A 14,899-nucleotide genomic window follows, 5' to 3' on the forward strand; every position below is an offset into this window, starting at 1 on the left:
GGACATGGAAGGATATGAAACTATGTGTCTAGTGGGACTGGGGATAGGTCTACAGGATAGCACCTGTCTCCAGAAAATAATTGCCAAATAATACTTCTGTGAAAGCCATTGACTTTTTACGTCTATTCAAGGGAGTCACTGTATGCTTCATGTATTTCTCTTATTCTACCCATGTCTAGTTGTTCCTTCCCCTATATGGAAGCCATCGGTGTGACCAATCTATGGCAAAGTACCCTTGAAGCTTGCTTGACTAGTCTTTGCTCGGTAACACTATGTATTCTTCTGGAATGTCCACAATCACTATGTTGATACATTCATGAACTCATTCATCAGATGATAAACAGATGATAACATCTCTGAGTTCACCAATTTCCTTGACATGAGTTTCGTCCATATGAATAATATGTGCATCTATCCTTTCCCATCTAGCATTGATCTTCATGGCAACAGATAGTGGCATGACACTCACCGATGCACCCGAATCAACCAAGAAATTATGTACATTGAAATTGAATATTTCAAATACGACAGGTAGAGTGTGTTTTCATCCATCATGAGCACATTAAGTACATATGTGAGAGTGTTAGGAAACTTACTAGATCCCTTGTCTGAAGAGGTGGAATTACTTGAAGAGGTTTTCCCAAGTGCCTTTAGAAGGATGTCCCATTGGCTTGTGATATTTATGAGTTCAAACATGGAGATGTTTGCACGAACCTTCTTCACATCATCTACAACATTATAATCCACAAAAGGAAGACTGAATGAGGTGTCTAGGGATGGAACTTAGTTTGTGGTTTTTGGAGGGATGGTTTTGTCCTTACTGCTCTCAAATTTTTTTTCGTCACGATTGCTTTCCTAGAATTTCTCTTAGTGTTATGAGCTAACTTAGCTGAAGGATTGAGTTTCCTTAACTTGTTTTCTTTGAAATTTTGTTTCGGCACCTAAATCACAATGGTCAGTCCTTGTCCTTTTAAGTGATATCAGTTGCTCTGGTTCTGAGCTGGACCATCACTTGGAGGATGCTTATCAACAGTACTCTTTTGGGTTGTGAGAACACAATGATACATGTTCACTACATCCCCAATTATTAGAGCTTCATCAACTGCAACAACTTCTTCCTTCTCTTCATTGGGCTCAACCTGCTCCTCAACCATGACCGAGTCAAAAAATTGCGTAGTTCTTCTTCTTATGATTTGGTTCCACAATTGTCACGCCTTCTATGAATGATGCTCATTATGAAATGTGTAATACGAATCCATGCAATTTTTTCAATATTCAGGACAACATCGGAACTCTGCACAGACTTTTCCAGCTAATTGATGTTGTTACTAGAAGTTGAATATCTTCTGGATAGGAACTTGGGGGGTTTCTTCTCATAGTTGTCTCACTTGTCCTTTGTTTGAGTTCACCCATTTAATTGGTCAAGGACTTAGTGAGATGATTCAAGATTTCAAGATCATTCGGTTCTTTCTCCTTAGCCTTGCTCCTGGAGGCCTGAGACCTCTTACCAGTGTCCTTGGAGTTTTTTGTTGATTCATCATCTGAGATGACTCCAGTGGCAAGCAATTCCTTCTCAAGGAAGATAGCCTCTTTGTAGTTATCTTTCAATATATGTCTTGCAGTTCACTTTACAAATTACACAATATTTGTTGGTAAGGCAGAAGTGTAGTAATCTATAGTGATGGAGTCATGAGGTTTTTTGTCGTTCAAAATTTTTTTCATGATGCGATTGAACCTCTGATTGAAATATTTAACCTTTTACCTTTATTCCATCTTAAGATTACCCAGCTCCTTTATTAAAATGGTAGGGGTCTTATCTTCAACAAAATTTTCAAGAAGGATCTTCTTGAATCCCCTCCAATTCTGGATGGAGTTTGGAGGAAGGTTGTGATAACATATAGCTACTCTACCATCCAAGGTACATGGAAAAATTTTCCATGCAACATTTTCATAGCATACCTTAAGTGTTTGCAGATGTAGGTAAGAGTTGTCCAACTGATCTTCAGACTTCACTATCTTATCAAGGTCATACTTCATCAAGAGCTTCTCCGCATGACTTGACATCTTGTGAAGGACACCCAGAAGTACCAGTGGGCCTTGATTCATCCAGTCCAAATTTTTCTTTGCCATGTCTTCCTCTTCATTTTCCTCATATTCCTTTTCTGAATCTGATGGTTCTTCTTCTTCTTCTTCTTCTTCTTCTTCTTCTTCTTCTTCTTCTTCTTCTTCTTCTTCTTCTTCTTCTTCTTCTTCTTCTTCTTCTCTTCTTCTTCTTCTTCTTCTTCTTCTTCTTCTTCTTCTTCTTCTTCTTCTTCTTCTTCTTCTTCTTCTTCTTCTTCTTCTTCTTCTTCTTCTTCTTCTTCTTCTTCTTCTTCTTCTTCTTCTTCTTCTTCTTCTTCTTCTTCTTCTTCTTCTTCTTCTTCTTCTTCTTCTTCTTCTTCTTCTTCTTCTTCTTCTTCTTCTTCTTCTTCTTCTTCTTCTTCTTCTTCTTCTTCTTCTTCTTCTCTTCTTCTTCTTCTTCTTCTTCTTCTTCTTCTTCTTCTTCTTCTTCTTCTTCTTCTTCTTCTTCTTCTTCTTCTTCTTCTTCTTCTTCTTCTTCTTCTTCTTCTTCTTCTTCTTCTTCTTCTTCTTCTTCTTCTTCTTCTTCTTCTTCTTCTTCTTCTTCCCTTTACACAACGTTTGCTAATTCTTCAAGGGTGGTGAGGACCACTTCTTCAATGGACCAGGCTACTTTCCTTGTGGGGGTCGTATTTTTCTTATTTTGAGAATACAGAAGACTGATTACTCATGAAATCAACCCAACAACTTTTGCAAACTGACGAGTGATGGGGCGAATGTCCCAAAGTTGATCATACAGAATTTCATGTTCAAGCTTGGGCTGGGAAGAGTCACCAAATTCAAAAGTACGAGTAGGAGAGATGGATTTAACATTGTTTGCTTGACTAGAATATGGATTAGTGGGTTCAGTGGGTCTATCAACCATGAAATACTAGTTTTCCTCCTTCTAGCAGCATAAATGTTGATGGTGTTGGATGGACTAGCCAACATTCATGGGATCTCCCCAATATGAAGTCCAAATCAAACCTCACATCGTTTGGCTCTAACTGTTAGCACAAAAGAGTAATGAAATGGTATCTTCGAAAAGCAAGGGGAGTGTGCCTAGTGAGTGTGCAATGCAACTGTCTCAAAATTATTCTACTGTAAAGGGGGAGAAAAAAGTGAGCCTCTAAGTGATAGGTAATAGTACCACCTAGGAAGAGATGCACATGAACTAGAAGGACCTATCTAACATCCAATGACATAGTCCACAACATATGTGACAATCCTTACAACCAACAAACAACAGAAGACCTGTCTAACATCCAACCGAATAGTCCACAAAAAATGAAATGATTGTTATAACTAATAAGAAACAAAATATTTTTCTAGTATCCTGTAGAATAGTCCACAAGGATGGGACAATGATAATAACCATTACAGAACATTCTCAATAAGATAAGCACTAAAATAACAAAAATAGTTCGACTATCTTAGTACACATGAAAGCAAACATGAAATACAAATGACCACATAATAGTCTTACAAACATTCATAGTTCATGCATGAGGAATGTGTTGGCCTTAAAAGGCTTCTGTTATCAAGAAAAAGTTTGAAGACACATATTTACATTGTACATGTAACTAGCCTCAGTAGTGGGACATTGGAGCCACTCCTTTCTCCTCAAATAACTAGCTGATCTCTCTAATGCCTTGCGGGAGGAGCCAAGTGAAAATTCTTGTGCTCATACAACAAGGGGTTATATATAACCATTAGGTGATGCTTCCCCCTTATGACTCTTTGACTACCCTCATGAATGTTCAAATTCCTATAAATTTTCCAACTTACATGACTCTTCATATTCATGTGTATCCTTTCGACTTCCAGTTTACAATACATTGATTACAATATACATGGTCCACAATAGTGATGTGGCATATGAAAATTCATGACACAACTTGACAAGACACTACTAACATGCACTAGCTTGATGATGTGCCAACGTCAAGTCACTGTTGCTGTTGAGTGTTAGATATGTTCTTAGATATGCTTTCTCTTCTCCTTTGCATAGCTTGGTGATGCAGGGTCTTGAATGATCTTCGGTCTTAGAAGGTGGTTGTAAATTGTGTCCCTTTTATTACTCTTGATAGGTCCACTCGTAAGTTCAGCTAAAAGTGATTCTTTAGGCATGCCCCCCTCCTTCTTCTCCTTCTTCATCATATCGCCATGACTTGATAGTGTACCTGCTCTTGCAATTCACTCATGATAGAACGACATCAATCCGAAAACTCCCTAGTATAAGATGATGCATTATTATCCATGAAGTGAGCCCACAACAAGTCTAATATTGGGAGGAAGGGCTCCATGAATGTGCATTGCATAGTTCTAGTTGACAAGGAGAGAACTTGATCAGTAAGACTGATAGCACAACTCAAACTTGACTGAGGAACTTTTCATCACAGTACTTACTAAGGAGAAAAATGTTATGAAACCAACTCACAAAAAGATAGAAAAGATAGATCAATGCCTTAGAAATAAGCCTCTTTGAGGGGGAAACCTCCTTTATATTACACAAATGAACAATTCTTTGATGATACAAATGACAATACCTCCTTTCTATATATAGGAGTCTAAGTGGGTCATAACATAATCAGAGCTGACATAACAATAATAATGTAAAGGCACAATAATAACAATAGTGGGCTTCTATGGGGCACAATAATAACAATATGGGGACTACATGGGAACAACAATATAATAAGGGGGTTGTACTAATAACAATAAGGGATTACACTAGTAGTATAGGGACCTAACATGCCCCTTTCCATCAAAAAGTGTTGTCCTCAACGCTTGAGTATTTCTTGATGCTTCTGTATAAAATTCTTGTCCTCCCATGTGGAATATTCAGTGGGAAAGTTCTTCCACTTGATGAGATACTCTAAAATTGATTGATTTTGTAGCTGTCAAGCTCTTATTTCTGTGACTGCTCCAGGCTCCAATATGATTTTTCCGTCCTTGTTTAGTTCTTGAAATATTGTTTGAACTAGGATCTTCTGCGACTTTTGAATGAGTGGCCACACTTCTTCATCCTTCTTCCATTCATCCCTTGTTTCGTTTATCCAATCTGGTTGGATAATAGAAATAGCACAAAACAATGCTTCCACATCCTCATCATTTCTTGAGAGTGCATATGTCACAACATTTTGCTTTCATTTTTTGTAGATGATTTCAAAGTCATAAACCAACATCTTTGTGACCCATTTTTGTTGCTCTTTAGAGGATAATATTTGTTCTAAAAAGTATTTAAGACTATCATGATCCGCTTTTACCTTGAAGTGTCTTCCCATTAGATAGGGCCACCATTTCTTAAGTGCATGTAGTATTACCAACATTTCCTTCTCATAAATAGCTTTGTGTAAATACTTTCCTTTGATTGGAGGACTTTCGAAAGCAACGGGTCTTTCATCTTACATTAAAATAGCACCAATTCCATTTCTTGAAGCATCACATTCCACAATAAAGGTTTTTGTGAAGTCTAGCATAGCTAAGACTGGTGCTTGGCACATTGCCTCTTTAAGATGTTCTAAGGCCTTTCTTGTTTCTGGAGTCCATGAAAATGCATCTTTCTTCAATAATATGGTTAGAGGTGTTGTTGTTTTCCCATAATCCTTAACAAACTTGCAATAATACCCTGTCAAGCCAAGAAATCCTAGAAAATGCTTTATGGATGTGGGGATTTTCCATTCCTTAATGGCTTTAATTTTGCTAAGGTCTACCTTAATAGCTTCATGAGATATAATATGACTAGATATTCCACCTCTTGTACTCCAAATAAACATTTCAAGCTTTTGCATATAACTATTTCTCCTCCAATAGTTTGAGCACCCTATCAACATGTTGAACAGGATCCTTCCAAGGCTTGTTGTAGATTAGTATACCATTAAAAAATACTAGCACAAATTTTCTAAGGAGGGGCTTGAAAATGGAATTCATCAAACCTTGAAATGTAGAAGGTGAATTTGTAAGGCCAAAAGGCATGACCAAAAATTCATAATGACCCTCATGAGTTCTAAATGTTGTTTTCAGAATGTTTTCAGTATTCATTCTGATTTGATGATCTATCCTGAATGAAGATCCAACTTGGTCAAGTAAATTGATCCATGCAATTCATCCAATAATTCATCAATGATAGGAATGGGAAATTTATCTTTAATAGTGAGCTTGTTGAGCTCCCTATAATCCGAACACATGCACCATTACCGATCCTTCTTGTGAATCAATACTTTTAGAGAAGAGAAAGAACTTTGATTAGGTTGAATTATACTAGCCTCTAGCATTTCTGCAACCATACGTTCAATTTCACTCTTTTAGGCATAGGGATATCTGTAAGGCCTGATGATTGGAGGAACAGTTCCTGGCATGAAATGAATAGAATGATCATGATCATGAATAGGTGGGAGGCCTTTGGGAGTCTCCAATACCTTGGATGATTATCCAACACTTTTTGGAGATCTGGACAAATAGATGATTTCGATGTGGGTACCTCTAGTGAACATAATTGTGCAATTATGCCTCATTTTTCTTTCTTTAGAAGCTTTGTCAGTCCGTTAGAGCTGATTATCTTTCCTGGTTTCCTTGTGATACCCCTTAATTCAACTTCCTTTCCTTCCAATGAAAATTTCATGAAAAGTTCTTGAAAATTAAAAGCTATTGTACCCAGGGATTGTAGCCATTGGACTCATAGTACAACATCAACACCACCCATTAGAATGAAAAGCATTGGGCTATTCAATACATATTCTCCCATGGATAACTTGATATTATGGTACTTTCCAAAGCAATTTATGGTTCCTCCACTTGCAACCCTCACTTGACACTCTAGTGCTGGATATAGGAAGCAATTCAATTCCTTAGCTATCTTACAATGAATAAAATTATGTGTACTGTCCGAATCAATCAACACTATTACCTTTTTCTTCTTGATATGTCCTTCTATATTGAGAGTTTGAGGAGTGGTAATTCTTTCCAATGCTTTACAAGATATGTTCGGATTCATTTCTTCTTTCTCTGGGGTTGGTTCCTAGTGTATATCCTCTTCTTTTGATGTTTCTTGATCCTTTTCTTCCTCCTCTTCACATTCTATGTAAAATAATTTCTTCTTAGCACACTTATGACCTTTAGTGTATTTGCTATCACAAATATAACAAAGTCCTTTTTCTCTTTTTCCTTCCAGTTATTGTCATGTAAACCTTGTAGGTTGTGGAAGGCTAGAAGAAAAAAAACTTCCATTTTTATAGTTGTGAGTGGTAGGATTCCTTGTTTCCATAATTCTGCTTTCAATTTTTCTTGCTAACTTGAATGCCTTCTAAAATGAATCAAGTTCCCAAAGACGAACCTCATGTTGAATTTTATCCTTTAAAGTCCCTATGAAGACATCAATCCTTTTCTTCTCTGGAATATCATTTACTCTTATATTCAATTTTTGAAATCCTTAATGTGCTTTGCCATTGAACCCTTTTGTTTGAGATTTATCAATTGGCTAAAGAAGGTGTTACACTTTGTACCCTTGTTAGGGTCCCACCCTAACCCGCTTATTTATGTAATGGGATCGAGTCATAGTCAAGAGTTAATAAAGCCCATATTAATAATTGGAGGTGGTTAACCCGCTATTAATGATGGGACCACAGTTAGTTGCAAATGGGCCGTAGTATTAGATAGATGGTATTAAGAAAACCCATGATATTGATCCATGGTATTGTATGTATGAGTCATATATAAAGGATAGAGACTCCCTGCAAGGAGCATCGTGTCTTATTTTTGAATCGAGCTCTGCTCTATTGGAGGTTGCCCCCTCGAAGAGGCCAGTGAACATTGATTTCTGAATAATAAAATATTTGTTGTTGTCTCTCACTATTCTATGTTCTAGGTATCTTTCTTCGCATCTTCTGTATTTGGGTATCTTTTTGCAGGTTAATAGCATAACAAGTGGTATCAGAGCACTTTCCAGGGCCGGTGGGATCTCCATTTCTTAGCAAATTTTTTTTTTGGCTAGAGACGTGTTCCGACGTCTTTAAACCACGGGATCTGTCATTGAGCGCATAAACCTGCGGATTTGGGGAGGCATGCACGCAGGAAATACAAGAGGTACTCACACTTGTTGGACTCCCTTGTAACCCCTGTGGGTACCCCTTCGAGTAGTAGCGCATTAGACAAAACTATGCACGGACTGTCTTCCAAGTACCCTCTGGGTATGTCAGAAGCCCCCTAGGCTCCCTTGAAACCTCGCCATAGATAAACCATCGGCCATCTTGCTGCTACAGTACATCGAGAACAGCACTCAGAGAGATTACTCGCCCATACGATAAGGTAGTCGGGTTGTATGGCTAAGGGTACGGTTGATCCTCCTTAGTTATAGGCCTGAAACATTGGGCCGAGTACTACTGCCAGACCCTTATGTATATTGCGATCTATAGCACTTGACACTCCTCAATACCATAGTTCCCTTTTCTATCTTGGGATCACGCATCATCTCTGCTAGATCCGCTCGTGCAAAGGGGTACAGCAGCAACAGACATCAGTCCCGCATTCCGAGTTAGCAGACCAGCCATTTCCGATCTGTTCGATCCATCAGATCCGCAGCAGCAGTCGTTTTTGCCACCCAGAGCTATCCGATCCGTCATTCAGATCTCTCAGATCCACCAGATCTGAGTAGTTGTGTGGGGTTCCTATACCCGGGCATAATTTTCGCAGGGCTTTTTGCAGCATTTACATTTTGAGGATTTGGTGACTGCAGTATTCTCCCGGGGTACTTATTGATGACCTAGCCCATCAGAATCAGGACGACGAGTTGAGCATGGTGGTACCATTCAATTCTTACTGAATTTTTTTTTTGGGCGGTCCCAAATCTCAAGAACATCTGATTGGTGCATGGTAGAAACTAGAGCTCAAGCTATGGCCAATGAGAAGATTGACAAACTTGAACAAACCTTGCAAACCATCCAAAGTCAACTTGACAGACTATTTCTCCAAATCCCGAAGGGCAAGGAGGAAGCCCACGAGGAGGCATATATTGGCAATGGACACAGCGAGGGTGAGTCTAGCCACTTTCCTCATGTCTGGGGCACCCACCAACAATCCCGTCAGCGACCTCCCAAGTTGGATATGCATAAATTTGATGGTTCTCACCCGACAGCATGGATAGCACAAATGGAGCAGTATTTCAATATGAATAACATCTTAGATAATGAGACTCAACTTATGGTGGGGAGCATGTACTTGGACAATGAAAGGTGGCAATGGTGGGAATGGGATCAACGTTACAATGGACCTTTTCGGGCTTGGACCAACTTCAAAAAATCTCTTACAGACCGCTTTGACCAAGAATCTTCTTTTTTGGGTCATCTTACTAACCTCTGACAGATTGGCACAGTGGATGAATATATTACAGCCTTTGAAGCCTTAGCCTTCCACACTTGGAGTCTCTCAGATGTGTTCTACACGGAATTTTTTATCAGCGGCCTTAAAGAAGCCATAAAAGCCCAAGTCCTACTGCACCACCCTCCCACATGGACGGAGGCTTGTAAGGTAGCTCGTAACGTGGAACGTGCGTTAGCAGCCCAGTACAGTCGCCCAAATTTCTCCGCTAACGGTTGCCCCCCACAGGCTCACAAGACGACTCAAACACTTAAGGTCCAAAAGGTGTCACCTGCAGAAATGGCCGAAAGAAGAAAGCAATGATTATGTTACTACTGTGATGAAAAATACTCCCCAGGTCATAAATGAAAGGAGCCCAAATTTTTTCAAATTGATGCCACTGACTACAGCTCATGAGAGGAAGATCCACCACTTGAGGAACATGAGGTGGTAGAAGAGGACAACCAAAAGGACAATGTCTCTGATGAACCAGTTATTTCACTGCATGCTTTGGCAGGGATTTCTTCACCTCAAACTTTCAAAATCAGAGGTTTTATTAAACATCGCCCAGTAGTAGTCTTGATTGATAGTGGAAGTACACATAATTTCATCCATCAAAAAGTCATGGAAGCAGTGCATTGTTTTGTATGAGCCATTTCTAACTTCCAAGTCCAAATTGTGGATGGGGGCACAATGAAATGTGAAGGCCGTTGTGAAAATTTCAAACTTCAAATGGGGGATTATCAGTTGAAAACCCACATGCTTGCCATACACATGGGAGGATGCAACATTGTCCTTGGCACTGAATGGCTCCGCACTCTTGGGCCAATCACAATGGATTTCCAGGAGTTATATATGAGTTTTAAGTAGAACAACTCCACACATGCCCTCAGTGGACTCCAGGTGGGAGGTCCCTCTATTATCAGCTCGCATAGGATGGAAAAATTGCTAAAAAAGGGCCATCATGGAGTTATAGCTCAATTGAATGCCATCCAGGTAGTCGCTACCAAGTCTCTACCAATTCATCCTGAGATGCAACAGATTTTAAAAGACCATTTTCTGATCTTTGACAAGCCTCATGAGCTTCCACCCTCGAGAGGGGAACATGATCATAGCATCATGTTGGTTCTAGGGGCCCAACCCCGCCCCTACAGATATCCGTTCACCCAAAAGAATGACATAGAAAAAATAATCAAGGAACTCTTGGAAGCAGGTGTCATTCGTCCCAACATTAGTCCTTATTCATCACTGGTGGTCATGGTGCTCAAGAAAGATGGGGAGTGGCGGATGTGTCTAGACTTCAGGGCCCTCAATAAGTTGACAGTCAAAGATAAATTTCCCATCCCGGTGGTTGATGATTTGCTGGATGAACTCAATGGGGCTCAATTCTTCACTAAGCTGGATCTTCGCTCAGGCTACCACCAAATTCGCATGAAGCAAGTCGACATTCCAAAGACTACTTTTCGAACTCATGAAGGCCATTATGAGTTCCTGGTCATGCCATTCGGTCTTTGTAATGCCCCATCTACTTTTCAGATCCTTATGAACCAACTTCTCAAACCATATCTCAGGAAATTTGTACTTGTCTTCTTCGATGACATCCTCATCTATAGTTGCACTTGGGCGCACATCTTCAACATGTAGATCTACTCTTGCAACTGCTCTACAAGCATAAATTATTTGTTAATATGTCCAAGTGTTCGTTCGGCATGGAAGAAGTTGAGTATTTGAGCCACATTGTGGGGCGTGAAGGTGTCAAGGTGGACCCCAAAAAGATCCAGGCAATGCAGGATTGGCCTCAGCCGAGGACCTTGAAGAGCTTGAGAGGATTTTTGGGTCTCACAAGCTATTATCACAAATTTGTCCGCAATTATGGTCGCATAGAAAAGCCTCTCACTCAACTCCTGAAGAAAAATTCATTCTTCTGGAATGAGGATGCACAACAGGCCTTTACAGCTCTCAAAAATGCCATGTGTTCCACTCCACTCTTAGCACTACCTAGTTTCACCAAATATTTTGTCATTGAATGTGATGCTTCGGGTACGGGTATTGGGGCGGTCTTAATGCAGGAAGGACGACCTTTGGCCTTCACAAGTCAACAAATAAGTGGGAAGAATCTGGGCCAATCTACCTATGAGAAGGAAATGATGGCCATCTTACATGCAGTAGAGACCTGACGACCTTACTTATTGGGGCGATGTTTCCAAATCTGCACAAACCATCACAGTCTTAAATATTTTTTGGAGCAACGCCTATCCTCCCGACAACAAAATAAATGGCTCGCCAAAATGCTGGGATATGATTATGATATCATTTACAAGAAAGGGCAAGACAATAGTGTAGCAGATGCATTATCTTGCCAATTTGAGGAGGAAAGTACCCTGCTAGCAATTTCCCTTCCCATTCCAGAATGGATTGAAGAGGCTCGCAGGGAACAATTTTTACATCCCGGGCTCTCCCAACTCATTTCTCAATTGCAGGCAGATCCAAATTCCACCAACGGCTATTCGTGGCAGGATGAGATTCTTCGTTACAGGGACAAAGTCGTAATATCACCAACTTCCACCCTCAAAAGTCACATTTTGGCAGAATTGCACTCATCCCCCATTGCAGGACATTCAGGCTTTCAGAAGACTTATGCTCGCACCAGGAGATCATTTTTTTGGACAGGCATGAAAAAGGACATCCTTACTTTTGTAGCAGAATGTGATGTCTGTCAACGCCACAAAGGGGAGACTGTCAATGCACCAGGCACATTACAACCGTTGCCCATCTCGGCATCAATATGGACGGAGGTTTCTATGGATTTAATTATAGGTCTTCCAAAGTCAGGAAACAAGTCAGTCATCATGGTGGTTGTGGATAGACTTTCGAAGTATGCTCATTTCTGTGCCCTACCCCACCTGTTTACACCGACTTTGGTCACTCAATATTTCATGGATCAGATCTTCAAATTGCATGGCATGCCCACTTCTATTGTGTCTGATCGCGACCCGATATTCACCAGTAATTTTTGGCAGGAACTCTTCAGGCTACAAGGCACTCAAATAAAACTCAGTACTTCCTATCATACACAAACGGATGGTCAAACTGAAGCAATCAACAAATTTCTGGAAACCTACTTTATGTGTTTCACTTCAGAAAAGAAACATATTTGGGTACAATGGTTACCTCTGGCTGAATGGTGGTATAACACCAACTATCATGCCACCACCAAAATGACTCCTTATGAAGCAGTATATGGTCAACTCCCTCCTTCCCCTACTTCTTATATCAAGGGGTGCTCAAAGGTACAAGCAGTGGATCAACTCCTACAACACCATGCAACCATGCTCGCCCATCTTAAAGAGAATCTTCATCAAGCTCAAAACCACATGAAGCAACAAGTAGACTAGCATCGCTCAGAGCGCCAATTTCAAGAAGGGGATCAGGTCTTTTTGAGGCTGCAACCATATAAGCAAACATCACTCAAGGACAAGGGTTGTCAGAAACTATCCCCAAAATTATATGGACCATATCAAGTACTTCAGCGCATTGGAGAAGTGGCTTACAAGTTGGCTTTGCCACCTACTGCAAAAATCCATCTAGTTTTCCATGTCTCATGCCTCAAGAAAGTGATTGGGAACAATTGCAGAATTCAAACCAGTCTACCTGAATTGGATGAAGAAGGGTCAATCTGGCTCCAACCTGAACAGGTTCTAGGCACACGAGATAGGCACCTGCGGGGTCGCCTGATTAGGGAAGTCCTCGTCAAGTGGAAAGACACCTCTCCGGAAGATGCAACTTGGGAACCAACACTATTCTTTAGCAGTTTCCACAGCTTCAGCCTTGAGGACAAGGCTAGTCTTAAGGGGGAGGGCATGTTAGTGTCCCACCCTAACCCCCTTATTTATGTAATGGGATCGAGTCATAGTCAAGAGTCAATAAAGCCCATATTAATAATTGTAAGTGGTTAACCCGCTATTAATGACAGGACCACAATTAGTTGCAAATGGGTCATAGTATTAGATAGATGGTATTAATAAAACCCATGGTATTTATCCATGGTAATGCATGTATGAGTCATATATAAAGGATAGAAACTCCCTGCGAGGAGCATCGTGTCTTATTTTTGAATCGAGCTCTGCTCTATTGGAGGTTTCCCCCTCGAAGAGGCCAGTGAACATTGCTTTTTGAATAATAAAATATTTGATGTTGTCTCTCACTATTCTATGTTCTGGGTATCTTTCTTCGCATATTCTGTATTTGGGCATCTTTTTGCAGGTTAATAGCATAACAATCCTCATAATTTGTTGTCATTTCTTCCATGAGAATTGACCAAGTGACAAGTGCTTTACGAGAACACAACCCTTTATACCATAAAAATTGATCAATTTCTAAATATGAAGATGCAATATGTACCTTTTTAACAGTTGCACCACATGTTGATCAAAATATTGCTCCATCTGTAGTATCCAAATTACCGGATCCTTGCCATCAAACTTTCTCATATTCCCTTTTCTTGATTTTAGGAACTCAATCTTGAAACGAATGTAACTCTGTAATTTTGGATTTTCTAACTCTGAAATTGCGACATGCAGTAGCCCTCTGCGTCCTCTTTCCAATGCCACTAGTCCGATCGAAATTGGATTCTCCAAGAAAGCGTTATGCATAATCTCCCAAGAAGGCCTGATTATATACCTTTTCAGAAGAGCAAACTTGTATGAAGTTCCACGTGTCACTATTTTGAACTTCGTATCTAAAAAATGTAAACAAGAAACTACAGTCTGTCCTCTTTTTGTAACTACTTACAAAATTTCAATTTGATGCTCAGATAGAAAGTTACGACGATTTTCCCAAGCTCACTTGTTTCAGATATAGTTCGGGAGTCTTCAAAAACCTTAACTTCCTCAGATCATATATCCTAAAGTATAGCAAGATAAGATCCAAAATTCGGACCTGAGGTTCAGACCCTTCTCATATGGGTTTTTTTTTTAGCTTCTGACACTTCATAGTGAACAAATTATTGTGAAACTTCCATGATGACTTGTTTTAGATGAAATTCTGGAGCTTGCAAAAACCCTAACTTCCTCAGATCATATCGCCGAAAATATAGCGAGACAAGATCTGAAATTCAAACTTGAGGTTCAGAGAGATTTCCTATCAAATGGGTTTTTTTAGCTTTTGAAACTTTGTAGAAAAAAAGTTATATTGACAATTCCATGATGACCTGTTTGGAGCAGAAAAACCCTAGAATCCAAAGCTCTGATACTAAATTTTATGCAACCAGCTCACAAAAAGATAGAAAAGATATATCAAATCCTTAGAAATAAGCCTCTTCGAGGGGGAAACCTCCTTTACATTACACCAATGAACAATTATTCGATGATACAAATGACAAGACCTGCTTTCTATATATAGGAGTTTAAGGGAACATAATATAATCAGAGCCGACATAACAATAATAATG

The sequence above is a fragment of the Pinus tabuliformis genome, chromosome 2_2 (genome assembly GCF_031772625.1).
Source record: "Pinus tabuliformis cultivar Carrire ecotype Pingquan chromosome 2_2, CPIR1, whole genome shotgun sequence".
Taxonomy (NCBI): Eukaryota; Viridiplantae; Streptophyta; class Pinopsida; order Pinales; family Pinaceae; genus Pinus; species Pinus tabuliformis.